Source organism: Chiloscyllium plagiosum, unplaced genomic scaffold, assembly GCF_037043375.1.
Source record: "Chiloscyllium plagiosum isolate Xiang-an unplaced genomic scaffold, Cpla_swu_hap1 HiC_scaffold_10, whole genome shotgun sequence".
Taxonomy (NCBI): domain Eukaryota; kingdom Metazoa; phylum Chordata; class Chondrichthyes; order Orectolobiformes; family Hemiscylliidae; genus Chiloscyllium; species Chiloscyllium plagiosum.
The window spans coordinates 5,462,315-5,487,723 of record NW_028270148.1 but is presented as its reverse complement, the minus strand read 5'-3'; the positions used below and the strand labels follow the sequence as shown (position 1 = coordinate 5,487,723).

General features: G+C 43.8%; 1 pseudogene; it reads right to left on the bottom strand.

Moving 5' to 3' along the window:
• Nucleotides 1–25,409, bottom strand: part of LOC122552560 (immunoglobulin superfamily member 3-like) — a 201,646-nt pseudogene that overhangs the window by 48,287 nt on the left and 127,950 nt on the right.

The following is a 25,409-nucleotide window of genomic DNA, read 5'->3' as shown; positions in this document are numbered from 1 at the left end:
GAATGGCCACCATTGAGAAGGCAGGAAATAATGGAAGTGAGGGGCACAGAGAGAAAATGAAGTTTGTGGAAAAGGTGGGAGAGGGAGGAACTCAAAGGGAGGATGTGGGACATTGGGGATAAGGAATTGAATGACTAAATATAGGATAGCAGATAAGAGTGTGGGAGGAAAGAATTGTCACTGGCTACCCCATTCCCCCATCACCATAAAAATGCTGGAAGTAAAGGAAGGGAAACATATCTCCCGAATCCAGCAGAATCTGTCCGAGAGGGAGCTATGATTCTGTCAGTGATATGAAGCGAACCGGCTGATCCAGGACAGAGCCAGCATTTCCTCAGGAACATCTGGAGAGAGATTCCAGTCAGATGGCTGTCTAACTCCAATATCCTGCTGACACATTGACCCTCACCGTCACACTCGATTGTCCATTGGCTGTTGGAGGTTTCATGAAACAAGGGAGTCAAGGGTTCAAGGGTCAGACAGGAAAGTGGATGGAGAACACAATCCAATCAGCTGCCATCTTATTGCATGGGATAGCAGGCTAGAGAGGCTGAATGGTACACTCTTGCTCCCATATTCCTGTTTCGGAGGAATGAGGCAACAATTCAGAAATGACTGGCAAAATGAAACCAACCCAAACTGCAAACTTGGCGAGATTAAAGTATAAATCACACTGAGGGCAGTCAATGTCTGAGTGGGATTATCATGAGAAGATTAAACCAGAGACCCAAGCAACATTCTCGGGATGTTCCAACTTTAATGATCAAACTGGCAATCGTTATTTTTCCCAACAACGTGACGAATGTCTCCAATTTAAGGCATGGCTTGCCTCATCCTGGTCAAGCTCAGGCCTGCCTCCATTGACCCAGTGCTGGCTGTTAACTGGGGAATTCCAATAACCAGAGCCAGTGCTGAGGAAGGAAAGGCTGAGATTACAAATCAGGATGGGCTGGGGCCTGGAGGGAACACGCAATTCAAGCTGTTCCCATAATGTCCCTGCTGTTGTTCTGCACAATGTTAGAGGAAGCAGCAGAGGGAAAATAATCTCAGAGACTACACTGCCTCCTGCACCTTCCACCCCAATGCTGAACTACTGCACTATCTGAGCGCCCAGTAATCTCAGAGATTGGATGAGTCTGAGTGCCCAGTAATCTCAGAGCCAGGGAGGGTCTGAGTGCCCAGTAATCTCAGGATCTGGGAGGGTCTGAGTGCCTGGTAATCTCAGGGTCTGGGAGGATATGAGTGCCCGGTATTCTCAGGGTCAGGGAGGGTCTGAGTGCCCAGTAACCTCAGGGTCTGGAAGGATCAGCGTGCCTAGTAGTCTCAGGGTCTAAGAGGGTCTGAGTGCCCAGTAATCTCAGGGTCTGAGAGGGTCTGGGTGTCCAGTCATATCAAAATGATGATCCTCTGTTCAAGAAGGGAAATAGGGATAATGTAGGAAACTATAGACCAGTGAGTCTCACATTGGTAGTTGGTAAACTATTGGAGAGAATTCTTCGGGATAGGACTTAAGTATATTCACAATAACATGGCCTAATTAGGGACAGTCAGCATGGCTTTGTGCAGGGAAGGTCATGCCTTACTAACTTAATTGAATTTTTCGAGTATCGCTGAGGATAGACAATAAATGTTGTTTCCATGGATGACAATGTCCCTCATGGTCGGCTCATCCAGAAGATTAGGTGCGTGGGATCCTCAGTGACAGTGCTATATGAATTCAGAATTGGTTTGTCCATCAAAGGCAGAAGGTAGTGGTGGACGAGTGTTTTTCTATGAAGGATATTCATGACTAGTGTTGTTCCACAAGGATCCGTGGAATACTCTGCTATTTTTGAAATATATTTTTGCAAATTTGGGTAGATTACTTAACAATTATGAGGCAGGAAGTTTGAATTCGGTGTTTGTAAAGTGCTGGGAGAGGGGTGGGAAGCATTGCATGGTTCTTTTGAAAGATCTTATGTTTTTTCTCTGCTTAAAGATTTAGAATGGATGTCTATGAGCAGCAGCTTGAAAGTTTTTAAGTGCCCAGAAAGCACCCGAATTGAAACATTTGTATCAGAAGGCCATACAGTTAGCAGTCCAAGCAGCGGTTTTTGCCAAAACAACAGGCTTTGAGAGTCATAGAGTCATAGACTTGTACAGCACAGAAACAGACCTTTGGTCCAACTCATTCATGCCGACCAGATAGCCTAACCTAATCCTGTCCCAATTGCCATCACTTGGCACATATCCCTCTAAACCCTTCCTATTCATATACCCATCCAGATGCCTTGAAAATGTTGTCATTGTTCCAGCATACACCAATTCCTCTCACAGCTCATTCCAAACCTGCACCACCCTTTTTGTTTAAAAGTTGCCCATTAGGTCCCATTTACATCTCTCTCCTCTGACCTTAAACCTATGCCCTCTAGTTCTGGACTCCCTCACCCCAGGGAAAAGATCTTGTCTGCTTATCCTATCCATGCTCTTCATGATTTTATAAACCTCTATAAGGTCACCCCTCAGCCTCCGACATTCCAGTGAAAACAGCCCCAGCCTATTCACCCTCTCCCTATAGCTCAAACCCTCCCACCTTGTAAACTCTTGTAAATCTTCTCTGAACTTTTTCATATTTCATAACAACCTTCCGATTGAAAGGTGACGAGAATTGCATACAACATTCCAAAAGCGACCTCACCAACATCCTGTACAGCTGCAACTGGACCTCCCAACTCAATCCTATGATGTTTCCTTATTTCTTGACTTGTCCTTATCACCTTTCTTAAATAATGGCACCATGTTAGACAACCCCCAGTCTTCTGGCATCTCACCTGCGACTATCAATGATACAAATATCTCATCACGGGACCCAGCAATCACTTTCCTAGCTTCCCACCGAGTTCTAGGGTACATCTGATCAGGTCCTGGGGATTGATCCACTTTTGTTCTTAATGTATTAATTTAGCCAATCAATTTGAACCAGTCACATAGATACAAAAAAAAACTTACTAAATTTAAATCTGATGGGTTTGACAGCGTAGGACCAGTCCTATTGTGCGAAATATTGATATGCCATCATGGTTGTAAAAGTAGGGGGCAGTTGGACAAAGACCCCAGAGCTACCTGCCATCTGCCAGAGCTAACAGCTCTCAGCTCTCGAGACAGAATCGCTGGCTCTCACAGCGTCCTCTATGTCTGAGAGAAAGCACCATCTAAATAACAATGGGACTAACTCACTAGTATTCCTGACAGAAGAAACACACAGAACATTCCGGAAGACATATAACCTGGCTGTAATATCAAGAGACTAAATTTGATTTTTTGTTGTATGATTGAGATTTGTATTTATTGGAACAAAATTCATTAGAATTTTGTTTTATTCATGAATAGTTTGAAGTTAGAAACGATTTATTTGGCTTGTTAATAGTTTAGTTAATTTCTTCACTGTAAGTGTTTGATAGATATATTGTTATTTGTTTATTTTAAAGTGAGTGTCAGGGATTTATTTTATTTAACCACGAGAAGTTGCTGAAAGGCAGATTACATCACGATCCACCCTCCTTTTTACAGATTATAGGGTGAGGTGCTCCTCTTGGGGTGTTTCAGTGTTAGTTCTCAGAGCGGGGTCAACCTCTGCTTTATGACAGTTTGGGGGCTCATTTGTCCAAGATCTGAACAGATTTAGGGTACGAAAGATCCCAGCAGATTTCATCAGACTTGGGGCCTTGTCTCCTAGATTGTTAAGTAAAACTGAAGTGAGAAGTGGAAAATCTGTTTAAATTCAGTTATCTGTTATTGGTTAAATCAAAAATGGGGAAATGGCTATTAGCATCGAAAAAGAGGTTCTGGAGGTTGAACATGCTTCCCAAATTTGCCAAAGCAGCTTAGAAAAACAGAAAAATGTGACACTTGTGGAACAGGCTAAAATTTGATTTAACTAGAGATAATACGAAAGCTGAAATTGTAACAGAGTTAGCCAAGCATTTAGGTGTATCAGAGAAACAGTCAAGTGCAGTTGAGTTAGAAAAAAATAACATTGCAAATGAGACAATAGGAGTTAGAAAGTGAACTAAAAGATAAAGAAATGGAAAGAATGTTTGAGTTGTAAAAGATGAAGCTGGACCTTGAAGCAAAATGACGTCAAATGATAGAAATAAAAGTATAGGATAGAAGTGATGATGTGCAAACTCATCGTAGCCAACATCCTGGTCGGGATTGATACAATTATGTCCAAACATAACCAAAGTTTGATGAAAAAGATGTCAAAGAGTTTTGTATTTCCTTTGAGAAATTGGCTATACAGATGAACTAGCGAGAGAGTGTGTGGGTAATGTTAATTTAGTCCAAGTTGGTAGGCAGGGCTGGTGAGATGCTTGCAGCACTGTCAGAAGAACATGAAGAAGTAAAAAAGGTGATGTTGAGGACTATGAACTGGTTACAGAAGCACATAGACAATGGTTCAGAGATGTAAGAAAAGATATTTCACAGGGATGTTGTGAAACTTGAAAGGGTTCAGAAAAAAATTCCAAGGTTGTTGCTAAGTTTGGAAGATTTGAGCTCCTGAGAGAGGCTGAATAATCTGGGGCTGTTATCCCTGGAACATCAGAGGCTGAGGGGTGACCTTAAAGAGGTTTTTAAAATCATGAGGGGCATGGATAGGAAAACAGACAAGTTTTTTCCCTGGCATGGAGGAGTCCAGACAGAGGGGGCATTGGTTTAGTATGAGAGGAGAAAGGTATAAAAGGGACTTAAAGGGCAACTTTTTCACACAAAGATGGTGCTTGTATGGAATGAGCTGCCAGAGAAAGTCATGGAGGCTGGGACAATTACAGTATTTAAAAGGCATCTAGATGGGTACATGAATAGGAAGGGTTTAGAGGAATATGGGACAAGTGCTATCAAATGGGATGAGATGAGGTTAGGATACCTCGTTGGCATGGATGAGTTGGCCCAAAGGGTATATTTTCATACTGTACATCTCTATGACTCGATATTGAGTTTGAAAGCATTAAACAGAATAACTTTGATTGATGAATGAGAGCATTAAAGATAGGAAAGACATATGAGACTCTTAGAGAGGTTATTTTGTGGGAGGAGCATAAAAACTCACCTCAGAAGTGATAAGAACTCATGTTGAGGAACAGAAAGTTCAAACAGGGAGAAGAGCTGCAGGGATGGCCGATGAATATGCATTAGTGTATAAATCGAAATCTAGCTACCTACAGCAGTTTCATTCCATGAGGGATAAAAATTGGGAAAGAGGGTGATCCTTCAATAAAAACCAAAAAGGAGATCACACGGGAAACAATTCACCATGTGTAAACAAAGAAAATCAAGAGGCTGAAATAGAGGTGAAAGACAGACCTCAGGCATTTTCACTGCAATAATATGGGACACACAAAGTCACAGTGCTGACGGTTTTAGAAAGGCACTGGGAAAAAAGGCTGTGGTAAAAGGGGCTAATCCAGTGCCGTTGGTTAAGGCAGTGAAAGAAATCCCATGAGTAGTCGAGGAAGTGCAGGAAAGTGCACAGCTTAGTCACTGGCTGAATAGTGAGATAGCATCTGATCTTTTCAAAGACTTCACCTGTGTGGGTATGATTTACACATTAGAGTAGGGGGAGAAGGTAAAAAATTTAAAATATTGAGAGATACAGGAGCCAGTCTGTTTCAAATAGCAAGAGATAAACATATTTGCACTCCTTCTGAAATATTGCTGGACAGCATGGTAATCTGTGGAATAAAAGGAGAAAGGAATAAGTGGATTGGCAGAGTGAGGGTGGGGCCGATCTGGGATAATGGAGGGAACTGTGCCTGGAGTCAGAGGAGGTAGGGGAGTTCCTTAGTAAACATTTTGCATCTGAGAGGGACCTTGTCATTTGTGAGGACAGCATGAAACAGACTGATGTGCTCAAACAGGTTGATGTTAAGAAGGAGGATATTCTGAAAATGTTGAAAAACGCAAGGACTGATAAGTCCCCTGGGCCTGATGAGATATTCCCAAGGTTACTACAGGAAGCGAGGGAAGAGATTGCTGCACCTTTGGTGATGATCTTTGCATCCTCACTCTCCACTGGAGTAGTATCAGATGACTGGGGTGTGGTAAATGTTATTCACCTGTTCAAGAAAGGGAATATGGATAATTCTGGGAATTACAGACCAGTCATTCTTACATCTGGAGAGGACAAATTATTGGAGACATATCTGAGATACAGGATTTATGATTACTTGGAAAACCATAGTTTGATGAGAGTATGTCAGCATGGCTTTGTGAGGAGCAGGTCATGCCTCACAAGCCTTATTGAATTCTTTGAGAATGTGATGAAACATATTGATGAAGGTAGAACAGTGGATGTGGTGTACATAGATTTTAGCAAGATGTTTGTTAAGGTTCCCCACAGAAGTCTCATTCAGAACCTAAGGAGGCATGAGATATAGGAAAATCAGGCTGTCTGGATGCAGTATTACCTGGCCCATTGAAGACAGAGGGTGGTAGTAAATGGACAGTATTTAGCCTGGAGCTCAGTGACCAGTGGTGTTCTGCAGGGAACTGTTCAGGGACCTCTGCTCTTTGTGATTTTTATAAATGAATTGGATGAGAAAGAGGAAGGATGGCCTAGTAAGTTTGCTGATGACACGAAGGTGGGTGGAGTGATGGATAGTGTGGAAGGCTGTTGTAGCTTGCAACAGGAGATTAACAGGATGCAGAACTGGGCTGATAAGTGGCAGATGGAGTTCAAACTAGAAAAAATGTGAAGTGGTTCATTTGGGAAGGTCAAATTTGATTGCAGAATACAAGGCTAAAAGCAAGATTATTGGCAGTGTAGAGGAACAGAGGGATCTCGGTGTCCGTGTCCATAGATCCCACAAAATTGCCACCCAAGTTGATAGGGTTGTTAAAAGGTAGTGTACAGTGTGTTGGCTTTCATTAGCTGGGGAATTGAGTTTGAGAGCCATGAGGTTATGCTGCAGGTCTATAGAGCCCTGGTCAGACCACACTTGGTCTGTTCTGTTCTAGTTGCCATATTACAGGAAGAATGTGAAAATTTTAGAGAAAGTGCAGCAGAGATTTACCAGGATGTTGCCTGGAGTGGAGGGCAAGTCTTATAAAGAAAGGTTGAGGGAACTAAGGTTTTTCTTAGTGGAGCAAAGAAGGATGAGAGGTGACTTGATAGCTGTACACAAGATGATAAGAGGCATAGATGCAGTGAACAGTCAGAGACTTTTTCCCAGGGCAGACATCATGAGGGGGCAGAATTTTAAGGTGATTGGAGGAAGGTTTAGGGAAGATGTCAGAGGTAGGTTCTTTACACAGAGTGGTGGCTGCGTGGAATGCACTGCCAGAGGTGGTGGTTGAGTCAGATATATTAGGGACATTTAGGTGACTTTTGGATAGGCACAAAGATGATAGTAAATTGAAGTATATGTGGATTAGTTTGATCTGAGAGTAGGATAAAAGGTTGGCAAAACATCGAGAGCTGAAGGGCCTGTACTGTTCTATGTCTATGTTCGATGGTCCTCCATGTAAGATAAGGCTGGGAAGTCCAATTCAGATTGGGGAAGTGGTTGTGGGAGAGATGGAAAAATTGGCTATATCAGGAGTCCTGTTTATTCTTGGCAACGTTAGAGCTGGATCACAGATGGGAGTCAGGCCCATTGTAATGGAAAAGCCAAAGGAAAAACAAGACTGAGGAGTAAGAAAGAAAAAATACCCTGGGATTTTCTGGACTGTGTAGTGTCAAGATCCCAAGCCATAAGTTAAAACATTGAAGGAGAACAAAAGAGAAAGATGAAGAGATTGAGGTCCAGTTAGCTGGCGCTCTGTTTGATGAGATAGTGAAGGAAAAGCTGAAGCAGCTAGAGGATCAGGCAGAGGTGTTTCATTCTGAAAGATTAATGGGATCATGACAAAAAAAAAAATGAGATGATAAAGGATTTATATCAACACCACTCGGAAAAGGAATCAGAGGGTATTCCAGAATGCTATTACATTCAGGATAAAATCTTAAGGTGCAAATGGAGACCTTGGCAGATTCATGCAGGTGAGAAATGGGCAGGGATTCACCAGATTGTGCTGCCGGTAGAATACAGACAGGAAGTATTGCGCGTATGATTGCCAGCATGACTGAATGATGGTACAGACTCGATGGATTAAATGGCCTAATTTCTGCTCCTATGTCTTATTATCTATGGATAGCACATAAATTACCTGTAGGAGGTCACGCAGGAGTGAGGAAGACTCAGGCTAAGATACAGAAACATTTTATTGGCCCAGATTGCATAAATATCTGGTCGAATTTTATTGTAACTGTCATACATGTCAGATGCTAGGAAAGCCACAGGCAGTGATAAAACCCGTGCCTTTGATGCCAAGTCCTACATTTGAAGAACCTTTTGCATGGGTTATGATTGATTGTGTAAGTCCTCTCCCTAAAGCTAAAATTGGAACCAGTATTTGCTAACCAGAATGTCAAGGCAAAAAAGGTTGTGGAGGAGTTGCTTGCTTTCCTTACCCATTATGGACTATCCAGGGAAATTCAGTTAGACCAAGTGTCCAATTTTACTACCGAATTATTTATGAGGTTATGGATAGTTTAGGTAATAACCACTTTATATCAAGCGTGTAGCATCCTGAATCCCAGGGAGCATTGGAAAGGTGGCATCAGACCTAAAGCCAATGTTGAGGGTTTATTTCCAGGATTACCCAAATGATCAGGATAAAGGTATCCCATTTATATTATTTGCTGTTAGAGATGCTCCAAATGAATTGAATAAGTTTGCCCCATTTGAATGGATATTCAGACACTAAGTAAGAGGGCTTTTAAAATTAATTATGGAAAAGTTGATCGGTCTGGAGTCAGAGACCTCACTCTTGGATTATATATCTGAGGTGAGAGAAAGATTAAACCGAGCAGGTAAATTTAACTGGACAACATTTGAAGGTGCCACATCAATGAATGAACCAAGAAGCAGATAATGTATCCAAAAGTTGTACATTTTCCTTTGGGGAAAAAGTATTTATGCTGTAACCAGTAGTAGGAGACCCATTCAAAACAAGGTTTAGTGGTCTCATCAGATTGAGAAGGTAAGTTTAGTGAATTACCTGGTAAGATATTTAATTGGTCTGTCATGTGATCTTGCTGAAGCATTACTATGAGAGGGAAAGGGAGCTGTTGAAGCACTCAGAGTGAGGAATCAAATCCAGATAATTTGGATCATGATATCCTTCAGCACAAGTTGAATAATAAGGAACTCCTCAAGGATTGGGATAGGGTAGTCATCTATCTGCCCCAGGAACAGAGGACTGCATTGAAAGACTTGTTACAGTGCTCTGAGAATCAATGTAGAAATAGAATGGGGAGAATTAATATGAGATTATATGAGATTGATGTAGGGAATGCTGTTCCATTCAAATAACACCCCGACAGGCGTAATCCTCTTAAAATAGTGCAGGTTCAGAAGGAAGTGGAAATGATGCTCCAAGAACATATCATAGCTATGCATCAAAATGAGTCGAGTTCACCAATTGTGTTAGTTCCCAAACCTGATGGTAGTCAACAATTCTGTGTACATTAGTGGAGAGTCAACACTGCAACCAAATTTGACTCATACCCAATTTCAAGGTTGGAGGATTGTATGGATAAATTAGGACAAGCCACTTGCATTACAAAGTTGGACTTACTTTGTGGTTGGTGGCAAGTACCTTTGTTGGAGTGAGCAAAAGAAGTCTCTGCTTTTATAACCATAAATGGATTATTTCAATTTAAAGTGACACCATTTGGAATGAAACATGCACCAGCCACTTTTCAAAGGTTTATGAACAGAGTTATTGCAGGATTGACTAATTGTGGCGTCTACATAGATTGCGGTGGGATCTTTAGCCATTCATGGAAAGATCACATGGAGTATTTGGCAGAGCTCTTTCAGAGGCTACACAACACAAAATTGGTCAGAAACTTGGTAAAAACAGACTTTGCAAAGGCAGAAGTGACATTCATAGGGCATAACATTGGACAAGGACAGATAACACCGAGGAACGTGAAGTTGAGGACCATCGAAGAATTTCCAATGCTGTCCTTGAACAAGGAAGTGCTCCAATTTTGGGGATTGAAATTTGTACCAAACTTTAAAGAGTAGTGGCACCATTGGCAGATTTGTTAAAAAATAACCTGAAATTTCAGTGATCAGAATAATGCCTGGAGGTGTTTGAGAATTTAAAAGCATTGTTAACCATAGCACCAGTTTTAGCCACAGCAAATTTTTCTGAAACCCTTCAAAATCACTATTGACCCAAACGATGTAAGTGTGGGAGTTGTGTTGTTACAGGAGGATTGTGAAATAGAAAGATCAATTGGTTATTTTTCAAACAAAGCTCAATTTGCACCAGAAAAAAATATCCACATTGAAAAGAGTTATTGAATTTGAGAATGGCCTTAAGCATTTTAATGTTTACTTTGTAAATAACATATCAAAGATAATTGTGTATACTGATCACAATCTTTTGACATTTCCAGACAGATTTAAGGATAAGAACACCAAAATATTTTGTTGAAGTATCACGTTACAAGCATTTAATTTACAGATTGTACATGTTGTGAAAATATTAGCAAAGACACTATCGTGAGTTTAAAAAAAAGGCTCATGTAAGATAGAAATGGTCATGTTCAATGCCAGAGATGAATATAATTTGTATAAAATGTGCAACTCTGGATTTATAAGCTCTGGATCCAGTAATGTAATGGAGTTACAGCTTTAACAGAAGACAAAAATGAAGCCATCCTTCTATAATGATGTCCATTGTTTTCTGAAGGGGCGAGATGTTGCAAAGTTGGGCAGAATACTTGTGGATTAGGAGGCAGGGAGTTAGAATTTGGAGTTTCTAAAGTGTTTGGTGGGAAAACAGTATCCGACCCCTTAAAAAGATGGTGTTTTTCTGTGCTGAGAGGTTTACAATGGATGTCTGTGAGCAGCAGCTTAAAAATTTGCAAGTACCCAGAGAACCAAGATTGGAACATTTCTATTGAAAGGCTATACAGTTAGCAGACCAAGCAGCAGTTTTTATTAAGACAACATTACTTTGAGTTTAGCCAATCAATTTGAACCAGGTACTTAGATATCAAAAGTCAAAAAGATCAGTGCTGCAAAAGCACAGCAGGTCAGGCAGCATCCAAGGAGCAAAAGTGTCGAAGTTTCTGGCATAAGCCCTTTATCAGGAATGCCTGAAGTGTTGACTCTCCTGCTCCTCGGATGCTGCCTGACCTGAGTGTTTTTCCAGTGCCACACTTTTTAACTCTGTCATCCTCAGTTTCACTTAGATAGCAAAAACCTATTAAATTTAAATCTGATAGTTTTGACAACATAGGACCAATCCTATTGTGAGAAATATTGAGATGTCATCATGGGTGTAAAAGAAGGGGGCAGTTGAACAACGACCCGGGAGCTAGCTGCCATCCACCAGAGCTAACAGCCCTCAGCCCTTGAGAGAGAATCGCTGGCATTCACAACTTTATCTATTTCTGACAGAAAGCACCATATAAATAACAACGGTACTAGCGGCACATCTCGTTAATATTCCTGACAGAAGGATTGATGGTGTCGGCACAGAAGGTTCCAGAAGACGTGTAACCAGGCTGTAATCTTGAGAAACTAAATGCTATTTTTTTGTTTTATGAGTGAGCTTTGTATTTATTGGGATAGCATGCCACTAGAATCTTGTTTTATTTGGAATAGTCACTACTTAGAAGGGATTTATTTGGCTTTTTAAAAATTCTTTCATGGGACGTGGGTTTCTCTGACTAGGCCAGCATTTATTGCCTCATTCTTAATTGCCCAGAGGGCAGTTCAGAGTCAACCACATTGCTGTGGGTCCTGGAGTCACATGTAGGCCAGACCAGGTAAGGATGGTAGTTTCCTTCACTGAAGGACATTAGTGAACCAGGTGGGTTTTTTCAACAATTGACATTGTTACACTCTTAATTCCAGAATTTTTTTGTTGCATTCAACTTCTACCATGTGCCATGGTGGGATTTGAACCCAGGTCCCCAGAACACGACCTGTGTTTCTGGATTAAGAGTCCAGTGGTAATACCAGTTGGCCTTCACCTCCCTATTGTGAATAGTTGAGTTAATTTGTTCACTGTTAGAGTTACATATATAAATTATTACTTATTAATTGTAAAGTGAGTGTCAGGGATTTGTTTCATTACTAGAAGTTGCTGAAAAGCAGGTTACCCCATGCTTCAAACTCTTTTTATAGACTATAAAGTGAGGTGCTCCTCTTTGAGTGTTTCAGTTTCAGTTCTCAGAGGGGCATCGATGTCCACTTTATAACAATATAAATGACTGAGATGAAAATGTAAACAGGTGGATTAGTAAGTTTCCGGGTGATACAAAGATCAGTGGAGTTGCTGATGGTGTTGGGGTTGTCAAAGGATACAGTGGGATATCGATCAGTTGCAAACACAGCTGGAAAAATGGCAGATGGATTTTAATCCGAGTAAGTGTGGGTTGCTGCACTTCGGGAGATCAAATGTTAAGGAAAAGTACACAGTTAGTGGCAGGACCATGAGCAGCATTGATGTACAAACGGATCTTGGGGTTCAGGTCCACAACTCCCTGAAAGTGGTCATGCAAGGTTGTTTTCTCTGGAGCAGCAGAGACAGAGGAGAGGTTTGATAGAAGTCCATAAGATAATGAGATGTATAGATAGGATTGATGGCCAGAATCCTTTTCCCAGAGTTGAAATATCAAATACTATGGGGCATGCATTTAAGTGAGAGAGGGGAAGTTCACAGGAGATGTGAGGGGCAGTTCTTTCACACAGAGAGTGGGAGGAATCTGGAATGCACTGCCAGGGGTGTTGAAGGGGCTTTTAAATAAGCCACATGGATATTCAAAGAATAGAGAGGTATGGACCAAAGGCAGGCAGAAGGGATTAGTTTAATTTGGCATCATGTTCAGCACAACGTCATGAGCCAAAGGGTCCATTCATGTGCTGTACTGTTCCAGGTTCTATCAGGATCTGAGGGGGTCTGAGTGCCCAGTAATCTCAGGATCTGAGGGGGTCTGAGTGCCCAGTAAAGTCAGGCTCTGGGAATATATGGACATAGCAGAAGTGGGTACTGCAGAAGCTGGAGATTAGAGTCGAGATTCAAGTGGTGCTGGTAAAATACAGCAAGTCGGGCAGCATCCGCGGAGCAAGAAAATCAACATTTTGGGCAAAAGCCCTTAATCAGGAATGAGGTTTGGAGCCTCCGGGTGGAGAGATCAATGGGAGGGGGTGGGGCTGGGGAGAAGGTAGCTGAGGGTGCAATAGGTGGATAGAGGTGGGGTAAAGGTGATAGATCGGAGAGGAGGGTGGAGTGGATAGGTGGGAAGGAAGATTGACAAGTGGGACAGATCATGAGGGCGACGCTGAGCTGGAAGATTGGAACTGGGGTAAGGTGGGGGGAGGGGAAATGAGGAAACTGGTGAAGTCTACATTGATGCCCTGAGGTTGAAGGTGGAAGCTGAGGCGTTCTTCCTCCAGGTAAGGGAGTGGCAGTGAAGGAGGCCTAGGATCTGCATGTCCTCAGCAGAGTGGGAGGGGGCATTGAAATGTTCGGCCATGGGGCAGTGGGATTTATTGGTGCGGGTGTCCCGGAGATGTTCCCTAAAGCCCTCTGCGAGGCGTCCAGTCTCCCCAATGTAGAGGAGACCGCATCGGGAGCAACGGATACAATAAACGACATATGTGGAAGTGCAGTTGAAATCTTGATGGATGTGGAAGGCTCCTTTGGGGAGGTGCGTGTGCAGAGTTTGCAATTCCTGCAGTGGCAGGAGAAGGTGCCAGGAGGGGACGGTGTGTTCTTGGGGGGCCTGGACCTGACCAGGTAGTAGCGGAGGGAATGGTGTTTGCGGAAAGTGGATAAGGATAGGGAGGGAAATATACTCCGAGTGGTGGGATCTGTTTGGAGGTGGTGGAAATGTTGTGGTTTTTCAAAAGGGAGGTCAGCAGGTGTGTTCTGTGGTGGAACTGGTCCTCCTGGGAGCAGATAAGGCGGAAGCGGAGAAATTGGAAATACAGGATAGCATTTTTGCAGGAGGTAGTGTTGAATGGGTCATCGTTGATGGAGATGTAGAGGTCCAGGAATGGGAGGGAGGTGTCAGAGATGGTCCATGTAAATTTAAGGTCAGGATGGAATGTGTTGGTGAAGTTGATGACCTGTTCAACCTCCTCGTGGGAGCATGAAGTGGCGCTGATGCGATCATCGATGTAGCGTAGGAAGAGGTGGGTAGTGGTCTCAGTTTAACTGTAGAAGATAGAATGTTCCACTTAGTCAACAAAGTGGCAGGCATAGCTGTGGCCCATGTGGGTGCCCATGGCTACCCCTTTCATATGGAGGAAGTGGGAGGATTCGAAGGAGAAATTGTTAAGGGTTAGGACTAGTTCAGCCAAACTGTGTCAGCGGAATGGTACTGGTGGGGATGTCGGGAGAGAAAGAAACGGAGAGCTTGGTTGCCTTGGTCATGGCCGATGAGGTGTAGAGGGATTGGATGTCCATGGTGAAGATGAGGCATTGGGGCCGGCGAAACAGAAGTCTTGGAGGAGGTGGATGGTGTGGGTGGTGTCCCGAATGTATATGGTGAGTTCCTGGACCGGGGAGAATAGTACAGTATCGAGGCAGGTGGAGATGAATTCGGTGAAGCAGGAGCAGGCTGAGACAATGGGTCAGCTGGGGTAGTCAGGCTTGTGAATCTTGGGAAGGATGTAGAATCAGGCAGTGCATGATTCCCGAACTATGAGGTTGGAAAGCTGTGAGTGGGAGATCCTTTGAGGTGATGAGGTAGTGTATGGTCCGTGAGATGATGGTTTGGTGATGGGTGGTGAGGTCATGGTTGAGGGGGCGTTAGGAGGAGGTGTCTTCAAGTTGATGCCTGGATTCAGTGGTGCAGAGGTCAGTGCACCAAACGACCACTGCACCTTCTTTGTCTGCGGGTTTGATGGTGAGTTTGGGGTTGGAGCAGAGGGAGTGAAGGACTGCGTGTTGTGAGGGTGAGAGGTTGGAGTGGGGTAGACAGGTTGAGACGGTCAATGTCTTGGCGGCAGTTGGAAATAAAGAGGTCAAGTGCGGATAATAGACTGGCACTGGGTGTTCAAGTTGATGAGGTGTGTTGGAGGTGGGCGAGGGGAGGTCCTTGGAGGCTGGACAGGAGTCTTGATGAGAAAAGTACGCTCAGAAGCTGAGGTGGGGGACGCGGGTGGACATGGGACAGTTGTTGGATGAATCTGGATGAATGTGAAAAAGAAGCCAAAATGATTCTGTTTGAGTGAGTTGCTCTTAACTGTTCCTTGCTGCAGAGTGAAAGGGTCCTGTTGAACTTCAGCTTCTGTCCTGTTTTATAACTGCATACTCCGAGCTCCTTTCAGCAGCTGTCACTGTCGGCTGGCTGCTTCCTTGTCGGTGAAAGTGAACCTCAGCATAATGACATTCCCCTTCAGCCAGCTGGAATCGAACACAAACATCACTCAGTAATTTCCTCACAGGCACCGGGAGGTGCTCATTTGTACAAAGCAAGATCCCAGCAGCAACGCTGAGCAGATGGTCTGTTTTGGGGAATGTTGGGGAAAGGAGACAGATCACCCAGGGAGTTTAGCAGGACCTCTTTGCGCTCTGACAAACTAATGCCCAGGATGTTTTACATCCATCCAAGGTGCAGAGAGGATCCAGATTTCACTCCATGCTCAAAGGAGGGGCAGCTTTTACTGAGCAGCACTCCCTCAGTACTGCCCTGGAGGGTCAGCCCAAAATCTGTGCTCAAATCTGTGACTGAGGCTTGAATCGACATCCATCTGAATGGCCAGCAAGAGAGTCCCCAATAACCTCTGGCTGGTATCCAAGGATGTCAGGATCATGATCCGGGAGGGAAAAGCTGGAATGCTGGCTCATCCCCACTTCTTAATCTCGGGTGCTGAGGTCAATGAAACCAAGCTCCTCTCTCCCCCCGACTGCAGTCAGCTCAGTTGGAGCAGAGCAGGGATTGAATCTCCCTTATTCAGGGCTTGTTGTGGGTTTCAGCTCCTCACAGACACCAGACAGCAATCGGTTGGATACTGAGGGAAGGAAGAACATTGGGGATGGTGAAGGAAGGTGGAACTGAGATTGAATTAAAGCCACAAGGTACTGGCCAATTCCCCCTTCTTAATCTCAGCCCTCAGAGGGTCCCCCAGCACCTGAACAATCCATTAGGATGAACATAGACCCCAGGGCATTCTGTCTGTGATGGTAATCCCACAAAATGTGAGAGCATTTCCCAGGCACTGGAACATTGTGGATATTTCTGTCCAGGCAACTTGTCCCAAGATTAAAAAGAAGGAAATGATTGATTGCTCTTTGATTATTTTCAGTCAAGCCTGTTGTGGAACAGAGACTTTCTGTGTGTTACAAGTTATGGTTTGTTATCGTTCTGGTGATACCGAAGTTCCTCCCAGATGTGGCTCTTGCTTATCAAAATGCAGCAAAAACCAACAGCGGTGTCCCATTTCCTTACCACAACAGGAGGAACTGCTGCTCGCTCACTGCTCCGTGTTTGAACTGAAAGAAAACAGAATGAAACCTCTTCAGAATGGAGCCAAGTCACAATGGAGCTCTTTAAACTGGGGAAAATGGTGAGGGGAAATGCCAGAGTGACTTTGGGCAGTTTTAGAGGAAGGTAGCTGGTGGGAATCCTGGACACTGCTCTCCATTATAACATTCATCATGTCCTTCAGACAAACTCATCACAGAGAGAGCACCATCAGCCAATCACACTCACATTAGATCTTTAATGAGTTATTGTGTTCAACCCCACAGCCCTGCTCTTTGTCAGTGACCCTCTACATCCTGCATCCTCAAGTACCTATCCAAACCCTTCTTCACATTTGTTATGGAACTAGTTTCTAACACCTTTTCAGGGAGTGAGTTCCAGACCCTATCAACTCTGTCCAGTAAAATCTTTTCTCCTTATCTCTGCTCTGTTGTGGTGATGAACATTATGTAAAATATTTCATCTTTGTAATTTGGAATGATTAAAAAAGAGATACAGATTTTTGCTGTTGAGATTCTTTTAAAAGGTCAGAAAGTCATTCTGGAACAGGAATTCAATGCAGCCATTCCAAGAAGACACATGAATGCCATCTGGGAGTTGGGAGAGCCTCTGGAGTGTTAAATAAATAATAGCTATACTTCTGGGCTTATAACAGACAGTGTAAATGTTTTGTTTTGACTTCAGTTCGATAAACACAAAAATTAAGCTGAAAATGACCAAGAGTTGAATTCAGGATGAAGTTTGAGTTTCTCTTCTAGCTCGAGTTTTCAATGGAGAAGAAACCAGTCACCACAGTAGCAATGTTTTTCCCTTTTGTGAACTTCTCCAAACAGGGAGAATTTGGGACAGAAACCTTCAGCTTGTTCAAACTGAAAATGTTGAGACATTAGAACATCTACTGATTCATTCATTTGGATTCAGAGAAAAACCATAGAATTGTTATGGCAGTTCAAGACAGAGAAATGAACAGGAATCAGTACATTGGGAAAGTAAAGCGTTGAGATTGAAATATAATTTCTTCAGACATGTGCCTCTGTAATGGATAGTGATGGGAATTTGGGTGAAACATTGTTTTAATGAGTGTGTTAATGTTCTTCTCATTGTAATAAATATATACACACAATGTGGTATGATTTCTTTCTCTCTTTGGTGTAATAAACATAAGTTCCATTGTTAAAGAACATCTGCAGCCTCATGTGAATACGCCCCATTGTGTTAACATTATAGTAAGTTGTGAGCTGAAAATGTGTTGCTGGAAAGGCACAGCAGGTCAGGCAGCATCCAAGGAACAGGACTATCGACGTTTCGGGCATGAGCCCTTCTTCAGGAATGAGGAAAGTGTGTCCAGCAGGCTAAGATAAAAGGTAGGGATGAGGGACTTGGGGGAGGGGCGTTGGAAATATTTTAGGTGAAAGGAGGTCAAGATGAGGGTGATAGGCCGGAGTGGGGGTGGGGGCGGAGAGGTCAGGAAGAAGATTGCAACCAACCAACCAACCCAACCACCCCGTGGCTCAACACTTCAACTCCCCCTCCCACTCCACCAAAGACATGCAGGTCCTTGGACTCCTCCATTGCCAGACCATAGTAACACGACGGCTGGAGGAAGAGCGCCTCATCTTCCGCCTAGGAACCCTCCAACCACAAGGGATGAACTCAGATTTCTCCAGTTTCCTCATTTCCCCTCCCCCCACCTTGTCTCAGTCAAATCCCTCGAACTCAGCACCACCTTCCTAACCTGCAATCTTCTTCCTGACCTCTCCGCCCCCACCCCACTCCGGCCTATCACCCTCACCTTGACCTCCTTCCACCTAAAACATTTCCAACGCCCCTCCCCCAAGTCCCTCCTCCCTACCTTTTATCTTAGCCTGTTGGACACACTTTCCTCATTCCTGAAGAAGGGCTCATGCCCGAAAAGTCGATTCTCCTGTTCCTTGGATGCTACCTGACCTGCTGTGCCTTTCCAACAACACATTTTCAGCTCTGATCTCCAGCATCTGCAGTCCTCACTTTCTCCCCATTATAGTACGTTGTGTCAATCAGACAAATGAGCTGCTCTAACCGTGAGCTTATCAATGACATCAAGAATCTAACTGTGTAAAATGGATGTTTGGAACAGAGTAATTCCTGCCCAATGTTGTGATAATGGTAGAATTAGTTTGCTTACCATTTACTGTTGTATACACAACGTTCTGGTCTTCAACAGGACTCCTAAATAAATGCAACACATTCGATTTATTGCACATTTACCACTGAACAACACTATCTACTTCACAGTCTCGGGGATGATGGATTTTATACTTTTCACCATGGACTTTCGAGACCAGTTTAAAGATGAAAAGGATGAACTGAAAACTTGGATATTTTTCTAAAAAGAGCAGAATTTATGTGAACAACAAAGGAAAGAATTTGACTGAACTAGAGGGCATGCTGGGAAACTTGGCCAAGTTGTTGTTGTTCCCGACTGTGGAAGGGAGAGATTTCTTCAAGACATTGCAGCACTGTCAGCTGGCACAGACCAAGAAAGAAACTAATGTTCGAATGGAGCTGGAGCAAATCATCAGCAAGTAGATTTGTGACTTTCCTCTGACTTGTGATGTGATCAAAAATTTCTGGTTCAAGTCCAGCTTTGATTGTTAAGGGGTCTCTGTGAAGGGGCAGTATCTCTGTCTCTGAGACAGATCATCTGGGTTTAAGTCTCAACTGGCCAAGAGAGGAGTCAGAACAGATTGAAAAATAACAATAACCCCAATCATTTACCAGCGACTTTGTTGTAATGGAACAAGAACCAGCGAAAAGTGAGAGTGAGCAAGGATTAACCCTCAGGCTTATGAGCAAAGCCTGAACAGATTGGGATTCTACTCACTGGAGGTGTGAAGAATGAGAGGTGATCGCATTAACACATGCAGGATTCTTAAGGGGCTTGACAGAGTTAATGTTGAGAGAGTGTTTCCCCCCATGGGAGAGTCTAGTGCCAGAGGGCATAGTCTCAGAATAATTCTTTTCTCAGAGGGTGGTGAGTCTTTGGAACTCCTTGCCATGGAGAGCTGTGGAGGCAGAGTTTTTGAAGTTTTGAGATGGAGATCTTGATCAGCTGGGGAAAAGGGGTAATAAAGAAAGGCAGGAGAATGGATGAGAGGAATGTTGGATCAGCCATGATCCTATTGGATGGATAGCAGGTTTTAGGGGTTGAATGGCCTACTCCTGTTCCTATTTCTTATGGGCAACAACTCACTGGGATGCTGCCCAGTACATCAAATGGAATTACAAAGAAAGACTTCAGAACGTCTTTATATCATTGGATGAACCACACTTTATGACTATGATCATATTTTTGAAATCCTTTGAAGGAACAATGAATGAGGTGGAAACAGACGATTGAGGGGGTGAAGAATGAGGGATCATGGATACAAACAGATCGAGTCCATGGGTTCTGGAAATGTCTTCACCCAGAAGGTGGGGAGGGTGTGGGAGTCACTCCAAACTAATGGCAGGTGGAGGATTGATGTCAATGTTGAGGATTCATTTGGAGAGGGGTGTGAGGATTAAGTGGATTGAATGGATGGGGGAACAGCATAGGGAAATGTGATTTGGGCTTTCTGCTGATGTGGAAGCAAAAGGACAGCAGGGGCTGTTGGACCGAGTGGTCTGGCACTCACTTGTTCATCCCAGCTGGAGGTACTGTACTGCAAGTGAGCCTCCAAGACAGACCCTGACACTGGGCTCGGTGGGTAAGTGATCCAGTACCTAATGGGGATCCTGCAGGGGATGTCTAATGCTTGACCCATTCAAAGCTTTCTGACTGTCACCAGCAGGTACCTGTGGCCTGGCACTGGAGGATGTGTGATACCAGAGATAGAGCAAACTGGCAGTGATTGGGCATCTGGATGTAAGGCATGGTCTCGACAGTCACTGACCCACCATTTGCAATGGATCTGTGTGCTACAGTGGGAATATCAGCACTCACTAAAAACAATCACCCTCAATGTCAAAAAATAATGACTGTGAAGTGACAGAATCAAACCAAGATGAAATGTGATTTACCCTTGTGAGGAGTCCTTTACTGATGAACACAGCTTTTGTTTCCAAAGGAAAAATGTGAGCAGGACAATGCAGATCAAGACAGTGATGCCCAGAATGGTGCCAATGATTAAAATGGGTTCTGAAGTCCAGAGAATACCATGGGAAGATTCTTCTGTAAAATTTCAGAATGTCACACACACAGTCACTTCAGTCTGAGCAATGTTCAAGATTGCCAACAACATTAATCTTATGTTCCTCAGGGCAGTAACTGCCCTCCTGACTCCCCAAAGCCTGCCCACTATCAACAAGTCAAGAGTGTGATGGAATACTCCCCACTTGCCTGGATGGGGGCAGTTCCAACAATGCTCAAGAATCTTGTCATTTTCCAGGACAAAGCAACTGGACCATTGGCCACCACAGCTACAAGCACCCATTCCCACCACCACTGATTCCCTGCTGTGCACTATCTGCAAGATATACCTCAGAAATCCACAAAACATCCTTCGGCACACGTTCCAAACCCGCAACCTCCTCCATCTAGTAGAACAAGGGCAGCAGATACATGGGAACACCACCCCTGCAAGTTCTTCTCCAAGCCACTCCCCATCCAGCCTTGGGAATACCTGGCCTTGATGACCATTCTGCCCTTCCACTGATGAAGCACAGCAGCTGGGTGCTCCCTTCCCTGTTCACACCAGTGTTCCCTCCCATTTACTTGCCAGTTACAATGAACTGGCTCCCTGCTCCATAGATGTAGCTCCACACACTGCAGCTGTACACAGCAGTATCATTGAGAGTCACATTCACAAGGCTCAGAATGTAACTGTTCCTGCTGATATTCCTGGAAAGCTGAACACGATCAGGGAAACCCTGAGTCTTGGTGTGGGTGCCATTCACAAAGTGGCTTATCACCCACTCCCAGTTGCTGCCAGGTCGCTGGTGGTACCAGTGGACATCAGTGTCAATCACACTGACATTGTACACGGCACACTGAAACTTGACAGCTTCACCCTCTGCTACCTTGCTAACTACATGATCCTCAATAAGGACTGGATCAGCGAATGGATCTGTTCATATTGAAGAGAAAAAAATAAGGTAACTGGATTTGTAACATTTTCTAAAGTCTCCTCCTGGTTAAATGATGATTTGCAGAGAAGGAACTGAAGCTTCCAGTCTGGATATTGCTATTTGTAATTTGAGAGAGAATGATTTGAAACATATCCATCAGTTGAATGCTTTACAATTTGCTGCTGTGATTCATTTTGTGAATAAACTATCGAGAGGAGAAGTTCACAATGCTCACAGCTGACTGATTGGAATAGACTGAGCAGCCATTTAAAAAGTTTCATTCTCACCAAAAACCAAAAGGAAAATGCTGAAAGTTTCAAACAGCCTGTAATCGATGCTCCCTGAGGACACCCTCTCTGATTCACTGTTGCACATCCAATTCTGTATCCTAACAGTGTGCAAGGCTGTGGGGAGAGAGCAGGACATTGGCAGTTGAGAATGATGCTCATTTGAAGAGTCAGTGCAGACAGGATGGGCTGAATGGTTTCCTTCTACACTGGAATGTTTCTATGATTCTCTGATTCTGTCTCTGAGCCAGATAATCCCTGACTGCACTTGCCTGAAATTGAGTCAGTAATGGGCAAAATGAGGCCCTTCTGATTGGAACCTCAGACTTTCCCTTCCATTCCTGACCCGGGTTATTATCCCAGGGTCGGGGAATCCTTGGGGTCAGGTCCCAAACACAAACCTGTGACATTGGTCTCACTGTTAGAAAGACCTGGGACCCATACTGTCCTCACCTGCAGTCACAGCTTCCTGTCCCTGATCCACGACTAATCTCCAATTCACGAATCCAAGATGTAGGAGAACCCTTAGGAAAAATGTTTCCAGGGAACTTTCCCCTTCCCTGATGTGACATAATGTTTGCAGCTCAGACTCCAGCTCCTCCACTTGGATCCAAACTTCCTCGGGCTGCAAACCCTTCTTCCAGATGTGTTCACTCTGGATCCCATTGGGCTCAGAGGGGCCTTCATTGAAACCTGTAAGATCTGAGGGGCCTTGAACCGGGTGGACGTGGAAAGGAGAATCTAGAACTAGGGGGCAGAGTTTAAAAATAAGGGAGTGCACGTTGAAGACAGAGATGAGGAAATGTTTTTTTTCACAGAGGGTTGTGAGTCTTTGGAATTCCCTTCATCAAAAAGCAGTGGATGCAGAATCTTGAAATCTTTCTAAGGCAGAGGAAGGGAGATTCTTGATGACCCAGGGAGTGAAAGGTGAACAGGGATATGTAGGAATGTAGAGTTGAGATTAATATCAGATCATCCATCATTTAATTAAATGGTGGAGGAAGTATGTTGGGCTGAATGGCCTCCTCCTGTTCCAACGTCGCTCTGTCTGTGTCTCTTGGTCTAAGGGAATGAATGAGGGCCATAAGAAAGGGAGTAACCAGGGTGGGGGGGAGGAAGGGTTTAGCTCAGGACAAGGACATCGGAGGAGGAGATGGGAGTGTCATTGAACAGAACAGGAGCTGCAGAGGGTTGTGGGAAATGATGGCCTAAAGTCTTGAGAGCTGAGAGTTTGAAATTTCCCGGATAAATTACTCACATCTTAATGAGTTACACTGGAACCCAGTTTAACCTTCAGCTTAAATGACATTGAGAAACAGATCCAGTTTTAATGTGGAACTGACTCATGGAAGTGAATGTCTAAGGAATACCAGCTCATATAAAACCAATCTGTTTGTATTCTGTTAAACTCTCAAATTAACGATAAATACCGGCTGATGGAGTAATGTTGAGCTCCTGTGTGCAGCCTTGGCACCGAAAGTTTCACTACGTGAACACAGCATTAGATAATTACAGAGTCATTCCTTATACTACCCAGACCTCTCATGGACAACAGCTTCTCCAAACAAGGCACTAACCATTTGCTTCTTTATTGAATTTACTTACAAATGAGTCATAACACAATCATACATAACAATTCCAGGCTAATTGAGAGCTGGAAACATATCACCTTAATTCCTGATGTTCCCATCAATTGTTGTAAAAACCTATCTGGTTCACTAATCTCCTTCAGGGAAGGAAATCTGCCATCCTTACCTGGTCTGGCCTACATGTGACTCCAGACCCACAGCAATTTGGTTTTATCTAACTGCCCTCTGAAATGAACAGGCAAGTGACTCAGTTTAAGGGCAATCCGGGAATGAGGAACAAATTCTATGTTTTACAGTCTTATACTCCACAACAACCAGATGAAGGAGCAGCAGTCTGAAAGCCAGTGCTTCCGAGTGAACCTGTTGGACTTTCACCTGGTGGTATGTGATTTTTAACTAGCTATCATCAAAACAGAAATCAGGAGGATGATGGTACAACTTGCCTGGATGGGTGCAGCTCCAACAACACTCAAGAAGCTTCATGGCATGCAGAAGAATGTAGCTCACCTGACTGGCGCCATAACTAACACCTTCAATATTCACTCCCTTTTACACTGATAGACAATGGGTACCAGTTGGGGTGGAGCAGGCCGGGGTGGGGCGGGGGGGGGCGTGTTGAATGGGATTTGGGGGCCAGAAGTTGGACAGGGTTGGGGTGGGTGTCGGGGTAGGATGGGGTTGGTGGACAGGAGGCAGGGTTGGACAGAGTTGGGGGCGCGGTGTTGGGGGAGGGGTCTCACACGCTGAGTGCTGCTGCAGTCTCCTGAATGAGGAGCAGAATTTAAAAACTACGAGCCCTAGAGGAAAGGCATTTAATTGATTAACCGAATAATTGATAATCTGAACGAAATAGTGCCCGCCCATCTCATTCGGATAATTGAGGTTCCCCCTGTATACTCAAGTAACAGTTGAATTTTTTTGACTATTTTTTACGGTTAAATTTATGGGTTTGACTATTACAGGGATATCACATTTGAGGGGCTGAAATTCATGCCGGTCAAAATTCATAATATATCATTGGCAGAAGCAAAATTAAAGTCAAAACAAATAAAACAAAATAAGAATTACAGTAATTCTGAATATCTGGATCGGAGTGTAATGGCTGGTGGACTGGAAGACCCAGAATGGAAAGCCGGAGTGGAGTGCAATGGACAGGCACACTGACTCATCAATGTTGAACTGTTAATTGTGAAGAACTAGGGTTGACTTTTACATGGAAAATTCCGGATATGTCGACAAAAAGTAAGGGTGACCTTTTCATGAGATCGACTTATGCTCAGATATATACAGTGTATCATCATCATCGTTCCTTCAATGCACCAGGTCCAGTGTACCAACACCAAAAGGACCACAACAGCGCAGGAAGGCAGCTCACCATGACCTTCTCAAAACATCCAAAATATGACCTGGAGTAGGCCATTCAACTCATGCACCACCTTTCAACATAATCATGGGTGATCATCTAACTCAGTCCCTTGTTCCCACATTCTCCCCTTACCCTTTGAACCCTTTAGCCCTCAGAACCATATCTAACTCTTCCTTGAAGACATTCAATGTTTTGGCCTCAGCTGCTTCCTGTGGCAGAGAAGACATTTCTTCTCAAGGGTTGTTCACGATGAACAACGAGTACCAGCCCGGTCAGTGAAGGCCCCATCCCAAGAATGAATGAAACAAAACCAGACAGAGACAGGAGAATGTTAAATCCAACACTGAGAACAAATGAGATGGTGAAGCAGAAAGACAGACAGAAGAGAAAGAGTTTGAGATTGAGGAACTGGTCCAAGAGAAGAAACAGTTTATTCTATCTGTGAGTAAAAGCTGAGAATTGTTCTATGTTCATATTGAGATCTCTGCTTACTTTTTACCAGAGGAATTTAACACATTTCCCTCTCCAATATATCC